Source organism: Etheostoma spectabile, chromosome 2 (assembly GCF_008692095.1).
Source record: "Etheostoma spectabile isolate EspeVRDwgs_2016 chromosome 2, UIUC_Espe_1.0, whole genome shotgun sequence".
Classification (NCBI taxonomy): domain Eukaryota; kingdom Metazoa; phylum Chordata; class Actinopteri; order Perciformes; family Percidae; genus Etheostoma; species Etheostoma spectabile.
Genome location: NC_045734.1, coordinates 21,695,155 through 21,696,177, shown reverse-complemented (window position 1 = coordinate 21,696,177; position 1,023 = coordinate 21,695,155). Strand labels below are relative to the sequence as shown.

General features: G+C 35.5%; 1 protein-coding gene and 1 long non-coding RNA gene across 2 annotated transcripts in view; one reads left to right on the top strand and one right to left on the bottom strand.

Moving 5' to 3' along the window:
• LOC116700184 (complement C3) overlaps nucleotides 1-1,023 on the top strand; it is a 134,518-nt gene that overhangs the window by 754 nt on the left and 132,741 nt on the right. The gene's annotated exons all lie outside the window — the stretch shown is intronic.
• LOC116700323 (uncharacterized) overlaps nucleotides 1-1,023 on the bottom strand; it is a 95,236-nt gene that overhangs the window by 26,150 nt on the left and 68,063 nt on the right. The window lies entirely within an intron of this gene.

Genomic DNA, 1,023 nt, shown 5'->3' with positions numbered 1-1,023 from the left:
TCTACACCCCCAACAGCAAAGGTGAGTTCAATACTGAGCTACATAAGAAACACACTCCTTTTGTTTTTTCCAGAATGTCATGATTGTACTTTAAATTACAGTAACATGAATCCCTCTTTTGAAATAAGTGGAATAGTGAGGTTAAAAATAGATACCCTTCCAACCTCTATCTTTCTCTGTCAGTTCATTTCAGGATGTTTGCAGTAACGCCCCGCATGGAGTCCATAGAAGATGCCAAAATTCAAACTGATGCTTTAATTGCCATGGAGGTTGTGGAATATTATTTAACATTTGATAAGTGTAGCGGGCGTGTACTCTCTTTCTCTTGCGTTGTGTTACATACGAAACCGTTGCTCTTCATTATCTTATCGTTAGCTATCACAGTCATTTATTCTGGTAAATAGCAGAACAGTGTTTCACAATCATATTCATCACCATAAAGAGCTCCAGTTTGCACGAAGCAGGCTACAGCAGACTGGTGAAAGTGTGTAAGAATTTACCCTAAAATCTGTGGAATAGCATAATTAGATGGTGCTCGTGCTACAGAGAAGCCTGTCTCATGGAAACTACTAGCCAAATAAGAAGTTACCTTTTAATGGCAAGTGTAATTATTTAATCTGCTACATAAGCAAAGGATTTGATGTCATATTTTGTAAATAATCAGCTGTAACTGACAACATTACATCTATTTGTGATGTGATGTTATAAATGCTTGAGAGTAGATAATACAAATGACTAAAACCTTGTATCTTTGTTAGATTGTTTGACACTGGAAACACTTGTCCTACTACTTACTGGAAATACGAGAAAAATAAATGCAGTGGTTGAGTTGCAGATTCCCCCATTGAAACACATAAACTTTTCAAAAATACCTGAAAAAGTCCAAACATTGACCAGGTTGCAATTTGTAGACAAAATACAACAAATAAAGCATGGACTTAAAGCAATTTTTAAACTTGCTTAGCTCTCTGTTTATGCTTGTTTAATGTTATTTATTTTTAGACCCCTGAAGGCATCATTTTA